This window comes from Euprymna scolopes, chromosome 17 (assembly GCF_053919585.1).
Source record: "Euprymna scolopes isolate OS-2025 chromosome 17, ASM5391958v1, whole genome shotgun sequence".
Lineage (NCBI taxonomy): Eukaryota > Metazoa > Mollusca > Cephalopoda > Sepiida > Sepiolidae > Euprymna > Euprymna scolopes.
In genome coordinates this window covers 80188325-80203590 of record NC_136498.1, presented here as the reverse complement: position 1 = coordinate 80203590, position 15266 = coordinate 80188325, and positions in this window count along the sequence as shown.

The window sequence follows — 15266 nt, the reverse complement described above, 5'->3', positions numbered from 1 at the left end:
ATGGGACTGCTCAAGCATTTTTTTGTAGGCCAGAATGCTTTGCCTCTTGGGTGCTGATTTTTAGTTCCATCTTCCGACCTTATGTCACATCTTTCATACCGGAAACACTTCTTATCTATTATCAACAAAGATTTTCTTGAAAATGGATGGCATCATAAAGCATGATTGTTAATTGCCAAAGGCTGTATAACGTCATAAAGAAAAACTAGTAGTTGCCAAAAGCTGTGTAACATCATAAAAGATAAATAGTAGTTACCCAAAATTGTGTGATGTCATAATAGCTGTCAAAGGTTGTGACCATCTATGTTGAAAGCAGCAACAGCAACTGTAACTGTTGGACTCAGAACACAATGTCGACTCAAGGATAAGGGTCAATGAGTGTACAGTGATGGAAATTGGGTAGAAATTAACTATTTAAGTTGACAGCTCAACAAGAATTTGTTTGTATTGGACTTGAAGATGACCATGTTGTAATCAGTTGGAAGCAGGCTAGTGTAACAGAGTACCACAGGTGGGCAGTTCTAGGAAAGAAGCTCTGTTCATGGAACTTGCATTTAGATTTAGGCACAGATAGGGAGTGTGTGAAATTGTTGATAATGGTTGTAGCTAGACAAGTTCTTTCTTTTTGCAAAAGTTATACAAGAGGAGGCTATAGATTGAAGCTTTGATAAGCACTTGCCATGAATATAGTAATAGTGCAGAGTCAGGCTCACAAGGTCTCTTCTATGGGAAAGAGGAAAGAGATTGTAGGGGAGAGAAAAGGGGTCCACTTATCAAATTCCGAGGGCAATTTCACAGCAGGATAAGATGCTTCAAGCAGCTCCTTCGCAGATGCAGCAGCAATACTCCATTTTAGGACGTATTTAGCTTTTATAGGTAGAGGATTGCATCAGAAGTGAGATATCTTCTGGAGTGGTAGAATGATGCAACAATTTTTCTAGCAACTTTGGCAACAGATTTGATGTAAGTCTTCTATTTCAGGTCAGAAGTGAAGGTCAGACCAAGAAGTTTGTCAAAGCAGGGTGCTTCTTTGAGACTAGAGCCATTATTGGTATTTCCCCAATTATATTTGGTAATTCTTATTTATTTGTGGACTGTTATCCTCATCTTCAGAGTTGTTGTTTCACGATGTTTCAGCTAACTATTCCTCTGGCCTTTGTCAGGTGGTTAACCATGATGGGATAGGAGTGCTACATCCTCATTAATTACTGTCTTTCATAGTTGTTGTCGTCTGTTGGCTAAAACATCATGAAACAACAACTCTGAAGATGAGGATAACAATCTGTATATAAATAAATAAATAAATAAATAAAAATATAAAAATTACTCATCTCAAAGGATTCCATTAATAAAATAATATATTTGGTAAAAATATTGTGATGCTAGCAAGAAGAAAGGAACACAAACAACAATAAACATGTTATAAAAAAAACTTATCATAAAAAGACAGCAAAGAAAGAAAGGAGAGTTTCTTGCAAATAGTCAGAGTTTGCCAGAATTTATCTGAACAATGCATCCATTAAAATGTTTTTGATTACTGATGACCCCAATGATTCCAACAATCTTACTTATAACTTACAGTTAGGACAATCAACCAATCAGAAGCTTCAAATTTATTATAAAAAATATCGAATTTTGGATTCAATTCAGTTCGCTGCCAACCTCTGTCTTGAAACTACTGAATTGTGACTGCATTTATTCTTCGCCACCATCTTTGTTACTAAGAATTACTCAACACTCAAGATCGTGACTGCATTGATGCTTTGCCAATTTGATTTACTACCACCAGCTTTAATGTCTCAACACTTAACAATAAAAATTGCTCATCTCAAAGGATTCCGATAATAAAATAATATATTTAGTAATAAAAATATTGTGACACTAGCAAGAAGAAAGGAACACAAACAACAATAAACATGTTATAAAAAAGACAGCAAAGAAAGAAAGGAGAGTTTCTTGCAAATAGTCAGGGTTTGTCAGAACTTATCTGGACGATGCATCCTTTTAACAGCTTTATGTTTCCCGTACCGGTTTGGCTGAGTTGAAGAAATAGAGTCTTGACTTCTGTGCTTCAGTTGCTTATTTAAATTCTCATATGTGTCTTGTTTAGATGACAGAGAGAGCAGATGCAGAACCTCTTTTCTCTGAGGATCCCAACAAACAAGAGGAAGAGACTTGGTAAAACGTGCTCTTGTGGGAGTTCTGCGAAAATCTAAAAAGGGAGGTCTGTGATTGGCTGTTTTTCATCCAATCACAGTGCACTCAGTTAGTGGCTCCATAATAATTTAAAATATTCTCCCCTAAAACAAATCGCAATATGAAATCATTTTTCACACAGTTGTAGATTGTTTTGTTTTTGAAGATAGAAATAGCCAAAACTGAAAGTTTGTATTAAAGCCAAAGAATAGAATTCACATTGATGTTTTTCTTTAGGTAAAAATAGACAAAAAGTGAAAAAAGTTTGTTTTTTTTCAGGCAAAAATAGCCAAAAATGAAAGTTCACAGAAAAGTTTTTTTTATTATTTTATTTTAAAGGCAAATATAATATAGCCAAAAATAAGAGTTCACAGAAAAGTTGATTGTTTCTAAAGCCAAATGTGAAAGTTCACAGAAAAGTTGATTTTTCTTTCTTTTTTTTTAAGGGCAAATATAGTCAAAGATAAGAGCTCACAGAAAATTTGATTTACTTTTTCACCTTTTTTAAGAACTTAGAATGTAGAAGGGGTGGAGATTTGATTTCACAAAAAACTCTTAAGTTTGAAAAAAGTGAGTGTAACATTTTATTTTGTATATGTGGTAAAAAAGAGAACTTTTCTTTATTTATGCTCTCTGGAAGTGAATTACTTCCCTTGAGCATTCTCTTTCTTTTCTCTTTAAACCATTGTGAGCCTACATAAAGTCCTTGCAATTTTCTAAGTTAAAGCTTCTCAAGTTTAATCTGACTTCGACTTTTTCATTACAGTATGTAAAGAAGTTCTCATTTTAGTGCACTAATAGGACTATAGAAATTTCATCCTTTCAATCATAAAGTACAATATCATTAATGTTGTTTTCCTTTGTTCAGCAACATGTACCCTATAAGCTAAGGTATGTGAAGACCGTAAGTTTGAAATAAAACTGAATTTAATAATATACATAAAGATTACTAAGAGAATTTTTATTATCTTTTCAATGTTTTTTTAGGATGTTGCTTTATAGGAACAGATGCACTTTTACTATCTAGTACATCATTTGAGACTTTTGATTTTGCAACATCAATTTTCCTATCCACAGCTTCCTTCGAGTCTTGAATAATTCTAGAGTGATGAAAATGAGTTAATGATAGTTCTAGAGGATACAGAAGTTTGATGGAATGGACCTGAACAGACATGTCATCTCTCTTGACTTTTACAGAACAAATCTCTTTTTGTCATCACCAACAATTACCCCAAAAACTCTTCCCAGTAGCCAAAATAGTCTAGCCTTGGCAGGATTCTTAACAAGAACCACATCACAACTTTATTCAAATCTTTACACTGTAAAATAAAACAAGTTACAACTTTATTCAAATATTTACACTGTAAAATAAAACAAGTTACAACTTTATTCAAATATTTACACTGTAAAATAAAACAAGTTACAACTTTATTCAAATATTTACACTGTAAAATAAAACAAGTTACAACTTTATTCAAATATTTACACTGTAAAATAAAACAAGTTACAACTTTGTTCAAATATTTACACTGTTCCCTCAACTCAACAGATAATCTTGATACCAAAGCTCACTGAATCTAATTAACATAGAATCACAAGCTTCAATGGATTTTGCTTGAAGGGGATCAGATTTCCAAACATTCTGATCATCCAACTTTAGTACAAGTCCCAAATTAATGTTAAGACAAAGAAAACAATTAGGAGTCATTACTTCGTGGTCTAAATCAAAAGAACATCTATAAGGTAGAGGTCTTTGCTTTATAGTACTCTGAACATCCCAAATTACAGTCAGGAGATCAAAATATTTAATATGATTTAATAGTATTGATCATACGTTCCCATATAGTCCCAACTGAAGCAGCATATAGAGGTATTCTGATATGTTTAATGTTATAGAATTGGAAGTGTTCATTGAATTTAGAGGAGGTAAAATTTCTTTTATAAGATTGCAACCAGCTATAAAGGATCTGGCATTATCGCTGTAAATATGAGATAGGATTCCATGCATTAGTAAATCTAATCAGAGCTAGAATAAGTGCTCATGTCTTTAACCAACTCTATGTGAACAGATCTAATATTGAGGCAAGTAAATATAAGCATATACATTTTACTAACATCTTTGTCGCCCTTTGCCCAAACATGTCCATTATAGTTACTTCCAGTATGTAAAAATTGTTTAATGAGATTCGCTCAGTGTTTCAGACGATTGGTAACCTTAGGATACTTAAATGCAAAGTTATTAAATTTTTGGCACAATATACACTTATAAATTACTTTATTGATGGCTTGTCTTGCCCTGTGTATCCAAAACCCTGAAAGGCAGATTTTGTTTAAGATTGACTCAATTTCCAGATGATTCTGACATCTTTTGTTCAGTCAAAACATAATCTTTAGCCAATAAAACAGGATTGGTAACTTCACAAGCATAGTGATTTAACCTATTCTACCCTTAGTTTTGAGTATTCCCCCTCCCCCTTTTCATCTATGAATAAGTTTAAATTTTTTAATGATTCAAATATTTTTTTACCTTGAGGAGATTGGAAGTAAGCAAGTTCTGTAGGAAAGCTTTACTGTTGCATTATTTGAGCAAAACTACTAGAATCCAGATCCATATGTTTTTAATTTATTTCAGATTTTAAATATATTGGGAGCAACATTAATCAATCTATTAAAATTCGAGTATTTATCAACAACAGGTACGTCCAAGGATGGAATACTGTTGCCACATCTGGGCAGGAGCTGCTAGAAAGGACTTGTCCTGCCTTGATAGAGTTCAAAATAGACTTCGTAGCCTCGTAGGAGATGTCCTTTTCTCCTCCTTGCAACCTCTATCTCACAGAAGAGATGTTGCGAGTTTGTCTCTGATGTATCGTTATTTTCATGGAAAGTGTTCAACTGAGCTTCAATCTTTGGTCCCCCCTCGCCAAACTTTCACAAGAAACACTCGTCTAGCTGTAAACACTATCAATAATTTCCCCCACTCTTTATCTGTGCCTAAACCTAAACGTAGATTCCATGAACAAAGCTTCTTTCTTAGAACTGCACGCCTGTGGAATTGTCTTCCGTTTTCCTGCTTTCCGGCTGACTACAATATGGTTGTGTTCAAGTCTAAAGTAAATAAGTTCTTGATGAGCCGTTCCATATAAGTTATTAAATTTACCAAATTTTCATTACTAATGATTACTATATTGACCAATTTCTACTGTACACTCTTTAACCCTTATCCTTGAGTGGCCTCTGGGCCTTGATAATGTGGTGATGCCTTTGTAAAAAAAAAAAAAAAAAAAAAAAAAAGGATACCACAGGTTGATATTCAACGTTAGCTAAAGAGTAATTTAATGAAGTAGACTGTACAATGGATTTACTTTTTGAACTTAGGCACTGAAGTTCACTTGATGGCCATTCTGTGTGATTCTTACTGAGCCATTCAAGTCCCAAGGTCCAATGGCTTAGACTCTGCTGAAGCTTTTCGTAGGTGGTGAGCAAGCCAGCAGAGTTTTAATCAGTAGGAACATATCTGGATTTTAGAAATACAGATTTCTTTTCTTTCAATTCCTCAATCATTTTTTGGTTGTCTTTTAGTCTGTTTCTTGTGTATATTCTTGGTTTTAATGTTGTCAAACAAAAATCATGACAACACAATCTGTGCATTCACTGATATGACTACATCTGCAATCTTAATTCAGGAGTAAGCTTTCAACAGAGGCAGTAAACACTTGACGGCCAAAAACACAGCCAACAATTCAAGTGTAGATAAGAGTTTAGGCTTCATAAATGCTATCTTAACTTTTGAAAATAACAGGTAAGATTCACTATTTTGTCTACTATAAACTGCAAAACCATAAACTCCTTTAGAGGCATCACAAAATATATAAAAATCGATAGGACCGTCTTCACTAATTACAAATCTAGGGAACTGCAATGAATCCAACTTGACAAGATCCCATGATCAGGCAGGCCTTAAAGTTTGAAATTTTTCTGACACAACATCATTCTAGTCTAATTTTTGAGAACACAAATCTCTCAAGAACATTTTGCTCCTGATAGTAACAGGCAAACATAGAGACAGTGGGTCTAAAACAGTTTGAGCTAACATACCTCTTTTAGTGTTTACAGACTGGTCATTAGGTGACCTTGAAATCTGAAGTGTGTCGGCTTATGTGGAATATTTATATCATAAAAACTTTTCGAGTTGACAACCCTGTTCTATGAATTTCAGATCTTTTATCATTAAAGTTTTAAGTTTCTCACAATTTGTATTCCACGATCTAAGGTTAAAATGACCCTTTTTCATACGATGATTAGCCATTGTGCACAGATCTGATAACATATCAACAGTTACTGGCTTAATTAGGTTATCCACATAGAAATTTTTCTTTAACATGTCAGTGCAGTTATCAGCAGGAAACATACGCACATGGTGTTTTATTATCAAATTAAAAATGAAGGGACTGGCACTAATCCCCCAAATAATTGTGGTATATCTAAAACAAACCAGCCCATTCTCTTCCTTCAATAAAAAAAAAATTTAAAAAAAAAAAACCCTGTTATATCTTCAAGAGATCCGATTCTGATCATAAGGAAAACCTTACGAATATTTGTTAATATCATATATTTATTAAACCTAAATAACAACAACAACTCTAACATATCTCCCATTAAATTTATCTTAAGGTAAGCTACATCATTTAGAGAATATTTCCCATTAGTCTTCAGGGAGAAGTTTGTGGCAGTTTGCTCATCCATCTTGAAAAAAAGTTTATGGAGTATCCAAATATATTTTGAAAAATCCTCAAGTGCCACTTCAAAATGTTCAATGATACCTTCCCGTTCCTACTGATGGAATACCCCAACATAATCGTTGAGTAATTTTTGTTGTTAATTACTCTATTTTTAAAAGAGCAACTTTGTAATTGGAATGTGCAGACATGATTTTGTCTTCATGTCAGACGAGTTTAATGGGGTAAGCCATCGGCTCTCAATGGGGGGGAAATTCACCTCCAGGGGTTAATAAGGGGTTCTCAGGTAGTGGATTTTCAACCCATTTACGGTTTTAACATTTTTTTTTTTTTATAATTTACAAAATTCGAAATCTATCATGAGTATCAAAAAAGACAACACGATCATTCATATATTGAATATGGATTCACATCCATCTTCATAAATGGAGTGGAAAGGTCACAGTATGTTATTTGTAGTAAAGTTTTGATAAATGATTCTATGAAACCGGCAAACAGGAAGCAACATTTGCAGAATGTTCGTCCTCATCACAAAAACAAAAAATTTTTGAACACCATGGGAATGCTCTCAAAAAAATGAAGCTGTTTTCAACAAAATATTTTAAAAAAGAAGACCAAAACATTACTGAAGCTTTGTATCCCGTAGTATATACAGGGTGACCCAAAAAAACGGGCCCCAACTCTAATTAGGCCCCATTTCTTAGTGTTTTGTCCGAATGAAATGAAACGTTGGTCATAACTAGTTTATTATATTCAAAACATCACATCAAAACACTAGGGTCTTTTGCCTTTTTTCTCCGTTCTACACCATATGTTTTAGATCGCCGCCATTTAGCTTTTGTTTTTGTTTTTTTGGTCACCCTGTATAATATATATAATAATAATAATAAAGTAGGAAAAAGCACATACAATTGGGGAAAATTTGATTAAGCCTTGTGCTCTTAAAATGGTTGTAATTATGTTGGGATATGAAATGAAGAAAAAAAATTCCACTGGTTCCATTATCAAACAGAACTGTTCAAGAGAGGATAAGTGATATGGCTACTGACATCAAAGATCAAATTGTACAGGAGATCAAGTCTTTAGCATTTGGCTTATTTTCAATTCAACTTAATGAATCAACTGATGTGGCATCATGTTCCTAGTTGATAATGTTTGCAAGGTATGTTCACTCAGGTTCATTTAAAGAGGAGTTTCTCTTTTCTTCTCCTCTTGAACTAATTACCAAGACCTCAGATATTCTGGGGATTTTAAATCAGAAAATCTTTCTTGGGATAATATCAGTGGGTATTGTGCAGATGGTGCACCAACTATGTTAGGGACAAAATCAGGATTCTAAGTCTTGAATTGGAAGTCATGTTTAATTTTCAGTGGGTAGATATTCTGGACAGGTCCTGGACTTTATAATTTTGCAGGCAAAGAGCAAAAGATATTTCTCATGTTGACACGAAAAAATCATGTGCTAGAATGCTAAAAGATTCAATATTTTTATGGATCAATTCTGGTTTCTGCTTGGTTTCTAGCAGAACGTGGCTCAATTTTATTGGTCAGTTCCTATCATCAATGTCTATAAGTAGGACCTTCCAACTTTCAATTATCATATCCTTCTTATATCAAAAATATTGCACACCTCTATTTTATATATAATGGAAAAGTACTTTCAATCCATATTTAATTCTGTTCAAAAATAAATAAATATATATAAAAATGTCTAAAATTACATGTAAAATAAAGCAGTAAAGTCATTTAGTTCATCTAGATTGTAAGTTTAGAGGCAAAACGTTTTAATTTTATTTTTGTTGCCGGTTTTGTAAATATATCAGCGATATTTTGTTAATGGATTCCTTTTTTACTTCATTTCTTATGAAGTCATATTTAATATCTATATGCTTAGACCTTTAGTGAATTACTGTGTTCTGCATTAAGACTATGCTGGCTTGATTATCACAATTAATAACTAATTCTAGTTTAAAAAAGTCTTTAGAATTTTATAGCGCTTCTGGTGCAAAATGTGAAAGCGCTATAAATTTCACCTCACAAGTAGAGAGAGATACAATCTACTGCTTTTTAGATTTCCATGAAATAATAAGCCTATCTTTTGATAGTCGAAAACAATATCCAGTTATACTTTTTCAATCTTCATCGTTTCCCCAATCTGAATCTGAAACCCCTCTAATTTTAGAGAACTTGTTGATTTTCTCAATACTAAATGTTGTTCTTTAGTTCCTTTTAAATAATGAAGGACTTGTTTAGCTCTGTTTAAATTTTTCATTGTCAGTCTTGATAATTTTTGTGACTATGTAACACATGTTAGGTCTTGTAACAGTCATTAAGTAGATAAGACTTCTTATTATCTCTCGGTATAGTTTATTGTCAATTATTTCAGATTCTGTGTCTGTATTTTTATTTATATCATTTTCAACCGGTGTAGTGTGTTTCTTGCATTCTTGCATTTCAAACTTTAATAGGATTTTATCAATGTACCTCGATTGATTCGTTTTAATAATTCCTTTTTCATGAGTAAGTTATGATATCTTGCCAAGATTGGTCATTTTGAATTTTTTTATTTAATCTGTTCTTAACATCGGTTAGCATGATGTCACAATTTGATGTGATAAAAACGTCATAGATTCATGAAACTAAAATCAGTAATTTATTCTTTTTGTTTTGGGTATACAAAAAGGAGTCCACTGGGCATTGTTTGAATGGTTGTGTAATCATATACTCATGACATACTTGATTTCAAATTCTTACACTTTGTCTCAAGTGATTTGTTAAGCCTCCACACGTAATTTTTATTTTTCATTATGAATCCCTTTGGAGGAGTAATATAAATTTCATGGTCTATAAACATTTTTTACATCCATTTGATGGAGGTTATATTGCAATGCGATTTGCAATAAAATTCTGGTTGTGGTTAGGTTTGGGGTCAGTGAAAACGTAGAAAACTATTCTATGCTGTAAATTTGAGAGAATCCCTTAGCAACAAATCTCACCTTGTACTGTTCAATGCCTGATGCTGTAGTCTTTTTTATAAAGACCCATCAAGAATAAATTACATGATTATTCTTTGAGAGCGGCACTAATGAATAGGTATTTTTTTAATTTTTTTTTTTTTTTTGTTAATGCATTTATCTGATTTTTCATTGCTGACAATGTTCTGAATTAATTGCTTTGTTTTTTTTGAATAGCTATAGTTGATTTGATAGTCTCCAAAATTGTCGACCACAAAAAATTGAGTCGTCTTCTACTTCTTGTTAGGTAACGGTCTGACGAATTTTCAACTTTAACATCAGCATCATTGCTGTCATCATTATTAATATTTTTGTTCTCGTCAGCGTCAACTTTATTGTCGTCACTTGATTTATGAGTTTGGGGAAGTATTAATTTATTCACTTCATATAATGGATTTTTGTCTTTAAAATTAAACATGTCTGCAAATTTTACAGATCGGATTCTTTTTATTTTATTTTTTTCTGGAAAAAATACTAAGTAGGCTGGGCTGTCTTTATCATACCCAAGGAATGTACCTGGACCGGTTTTGATATTTAATTTACTTTTTCTTATCTATAAATGTGAAGCAAGTTGAAACAAATACATGCATTCTGCTTACGTTTGGCTTTTTATTGCAGAAAGCTTCATGTGGGGTGTTGGATAGTTTTTTGATAAAGCATCGGTTGTATATAGATGCAGCAACCATTAGCGCATATGTCCAGAAGTTTTTCAGGAGTTTTGATTCAATGAGTAAACATCTTACCATTTTAAAAAGTGTCAGCCATGATTTTTCAGCAATTTCGTTTTGGTGATCTGAATTAGGGGCCGATTTCATGTTTGATGCAATGGTTAATTAATAAAAATCAAAGTGCCTATTAGTAAATGCTGTATCATTGTTGCAGCGGATACACTTTATTGCAGTGCCCAAAAATTTTATGCCATGTCTGTAAATCATGGTCGGCGGTTTTTGATGGGACTACAGTGTTTAAATAATATAGTCTTCCATTTTCTTTAATATAGGATACGGTTCCATTCGAGTACACCAGTTTTAATTTATTAGGGCTAAAGTTTATATTTGCACCTTGTTTAGTGGTGGCTTGTACAGAAAATATATTTTGCTTAAATTTTGGGATTAGAAGAGTATTTTCCAGAATACAGAAACAAAGTTCAACTTTATTATTCCTTAGTAAGACTTTAGCATCGCCTCTTTTCAAAATGATATCATCTACTCGACTGCTGCCAGCTAGCTCTACAAAGTGACTCTGAGAGTTAAAATTGGGATCAAAATTGATAAAATCCGGTTCCTTCATAATTACATGTGCCGTTACACCATAATCAACAAAAAAGTTGTTACTGTTTATTGAAGTGTCAAATGTACATGAAAATAAACATGTATGTCCACTAACAGAGCTCTCCACATTTTTGATGGAGTCTCCTTTGAAATTTTTGTATCTACAGTGATTGGGTCGACCAAGATTATAGCAAATAGTGTCTGTCCTTTTCTTATGCAAAAAATTGCTTTTTGAAAAGTTGAAGTTTTTATTCAGGGTAAAGGTATAATTTAATTTCGGTGTTTTTAAGTGGGCATTTTTAAATTTCATGATACTCGTAGATTCCTTATTTTTTCTGATCAGTTTTTCAGTTTCCTTGTAACTTTTAAGTGCTACCTTGAATTGACTAGAAGTCATGGGTTTTCTTTCTGAGTTATCATGATGGTAAACGGTTTAAAATCGCTTGGCAACCCTTTAAGGACCATGGTGATTAACAGACTGTCGCTAATAACTTCGCCAGACATTTTTAATGAATTTGCTGTTGTTCTGGCCCTTATAATCTGTAATCGTCTCAGCTTCCATACATTCTAGAAGTGTAAGCCATGTTTAGTTTCAGAACAGTTTCCGATTGTTCGTTGTTCCACACAAGTCTTGAGAGGTGACTGGTTTGCAGTAGACAGTTCCACAGAGCAAAAGATTCTTACCGTGTCGAGACGGAAAAACATGCGAAATTGCTACAGAAAAGGTTTAATATTTATGGAGCAATTCTGGTTTATTATTAGTAGGTAGCAGAACGTGAATTAATTCAATTTGTCAGTTCCTAGTAGAATCGTTTATAAATAGAATCGCCCGACTGTGTTGGATCATACCCCATTATGAATCAAAAATATTGCAACAAGTTCAGTATATAAAGAGATAATTTTGGGTTTTTCTTTTCGATAAATAATGCTCCTTAAATATGTTTAATGCTTTGCAGCCATCGCCCGAGATTTCTTGCATTACCAGAGATAGACTTCTGTTATGTAAGTACTGTATTAATTTTGCAAAGACAGTTGCATTCTTTTCAATAAATTCAGTGTCGTTTCTGTTTTCAGATTGTGCTTGAATTACTTTGTGTAACTTTTGGATTTGTAAATCTTATTTATAGTGTGTGTGTGTGTGTGTGTGTGTGTGTGTGTGTGTGTGTGTGTGTGTGTGTGTGTGTGTGTGTGTGTGTGTGTGCGCGTGCGTGCGTGTGTGTGTGTGTGTGCGTGTGTGTGTGTGTGTGTGTGTGTGTGTGTGTGTGTTTTTTTTGGGGGGGGGGGGGTTAATATGCGGTTTATCTCAGCCACACAGGCAAGTAAGGTACCGAAATGAAGTTTATGGCCCAGCGGATGTTTTAGTGATATTTATATCCATGTTTGGTGTATGGAAATGCAAAAAAAAAAAATGGAAACATGCAAAAAAATAACGATTTACTAAACAACGTTTAATATCCTAAAAATTTCACTTGCCACAGTTCGAATTTTGATTCCAATCCATTATTTCTGACATTTTTGGATAAGAATCGCACATCAGAGGCTAAACTCTTGAACATGAAAAAAATAATGTGCAGGAATGCTAAAAGATTCAATATTTTTATAAAGCAATTCTGGTTTCTGATTGGTTACTAGCAGATCGTGGCTCAATTTTATTTGTCAGTCCCTATTGCTAGTGTCTACAAGTATAACCTTCCAACTTTCAGTGATCATACCTTCCTTATATAAGAAATATTGCAACACCAGGTATGTGTGAAAAGGTGAGCTACAAAACTGAAAGTCATTCATTGCATGATCCATCGTCAGTCATTAGCCTGAAGAATACTTCCAGTTCCGCTAAGCACTCATTCGCGTATTCCAGACTTGGCTGAGAAAAAATAATCACAGGTTTTGTCAATCAATGAGCTGTAATCTTCTAAATAATATAATATAATAATATAATTACAGATTTATAATATTTTGTTGCCCTATTTTTTTGTTACATTAGTTTTAGTTTGGCCTGTTAAGTAGTTTATCATGAAGAAAAAAACTATTTTACTTTATTCAATTTTTATATATCAATCAATATTTTCAATTTGCATAGAATTTGTAAAATTCCATTATAAAAATAATCCATGTAAAGCTGTAAATGTAGAATCTATTTTGGAAAAAAATAAAAAGATTTAAAGTGTATATTTGCATATGCACCTTTTTGAGACAGGCAATCTTGAAAAGAATAGGAAATGGGGGTGATAACATTATTACAAATGCTGAAAGAGGTGCGTAGGCCAAACAAGGTATAGAACCCCTGTGATAAGCATTATCTTTGAATGTAATGAAGTTCCATTTTTTTTTTAATTGTAATTACAAATAGCTTATTCTTCCAGAGATTTACCCATAGAATCTACATCAAACATTTTCTTTAAATTCCTTTCTACTTGAGTTTCATCAAAAATTTTAGCAAATGAGTCAGAGTAATTTTTTTTCGGTTTCATTACAAAATTCTGTCTAGTCCTGAGCCTGTACAACTGTGGGAACATGATGAGAATTAGCAGCGAACCGGATGTTAACGCATCCACCATGAGAAACAAAATGAAAAATCGTCTTTTGCACATGGCTCCACGCATCGTTTCCGCTTGGGAAGAAAAAAATAAGATAACCACATAATAATTATCGACCAATAGCAGAGTTCCGCGCCTAAAATAAACACCTCAAATATCACAGTCGCTGGGAGCCAGTTTGCCACTATAAAATGAAGGAACCAAAAAAGGGGAAGAAGAGATTCGCCCTGCTGCGTCAGTGAACGCACGGATGGATTCTCCCACCCAACCTAAAGAGATGAAGAATAAGGCACCAGTGAACTGAAGCCGACTATGCTATGGGCCAAACGCCTTCAATTCTAAACAATGCCTAATTCACACAAACCAAAGAAGGGAGGAGGAGAAAGAAGACGAAGACGCCAGGCTGCTAGCGCTGATAAAGAAGAGACTCGCTTTCCAGTTACAAGCCAGGACACACATCACTGACAGCAGGATGACCGGCCTACCCTAACCCTCTCCATCGTCCAAAAGATAAGTTACATTTTACGAACATTCATTCCTTGTCAATTCATACATACCTACAAACAGTTTATGAACATTCATTCCTTGTCAATTCATACATACCTACAAACATTTTACGAACATTCATCTCCTTTGTTAAATCGCCTTCCATCCTACGAACACTTTGCCTCTCCTAATACAAATTGTTGGTAGTAAATAACGTCGGTTCTCAACTTTCAATATCCGTCTCGCGAGGCCATACAACATTTAGACATTTGGCATAAAATTGTGTTGGAAATCTTTACTCTGTATCTTTTTAGCAGTGCTTTGATTTTCATATAAAAAATCTTAGCAGTTGCCTAACGGGAAAATGCCAGTAGGAAACTCCCAAGCATAGCCTTTTATGCAGTCCACTATTTTAATGTTCTTCATAAATTGAATTACATCGATTCCTAAAAGACCATGAATATGAATATCATTTGTTCTCTACAGAAAAGCTAGTTTGTAATTTAAGTCAAGTAAATCATTCTTAATAAATTTAAAGTTATTGAATCTAAAGTTCATATCGAATTCATCATCAATGTGGCCTTGGGATTTGCAATTTGCACATTTTCAAGGTACTTTGCCATAGCAGTCTTCAGTTCTATTATAGTTATAACTAGCACTTGTACGAAAAAGGTGCAAGCCCATCTCCCTACATCTAGAACATATCGACTCAAGAGAGGAATGTTTGGAACAATTGTTCATGATGTTGCAAAATCTACAATGTCTGGGAATTTTGCTACTTTTTATTGCAAATTTTTTCAGTATTGAAAAATTTTTCTTTGCATTATCGTTCTTAGTATAATTCCCTTTCTGCAACTTGAAATTGTCTTGGTAAGAATTAGGATTTTTTAAAAAAATCTGTTTTAATTAAGGTTTTTATAACTTCTTTATAACTGTCAACTGAGTAGTTGCTGTCAACTTTCCGGATTCATTTTTTTATTTTTTGAAGATGGTAAGGGTAATTTTGAAAAAGTTATATAACTA